Raw genomic sequence first — 214 nt, 5'->3', positions numbered from 1 at the left:
GGCCCAAGCTGGCCCGGCCCTGCCTCAAAGAGTGAAGGGGACAACGTGTGACCATTCCCACCAGCACTTTTCTGCAGGGGCTGCAAGGATGGGAGCTCTGTTGGAGGACTCACGGGACCCCCAGGTGCCCCAAACCTCACTGGGGTCTGGTGGGTCCTGCCCAGAGCTCCCCCATCCACAACTGTGTAGCCCTGTGGCCCCCATCACAGCCATC

Source organism: Mesitornis unicolor, unplaced genomic scaffold, assembly GCF_000695765.1.
Source record: "Mesitornis unicolor isolate BGI_N332 unplaced genomic scaffold, ASM69576v1 scaffold42898, whole genome shotgun sequence".
Classification (NCBI taxonomy): domain Eukaryota; kingdom Metazoa; phylum Chordata; class Aves; order Mesitornithiformes; family Mesitornithidae; genus Mesitornis; species Mesitornis unicolor.
The sequence above is the reverse complement of the archived record's forward strand: the minus strand, read 5'-3'. Positions refer to the sequence as shown.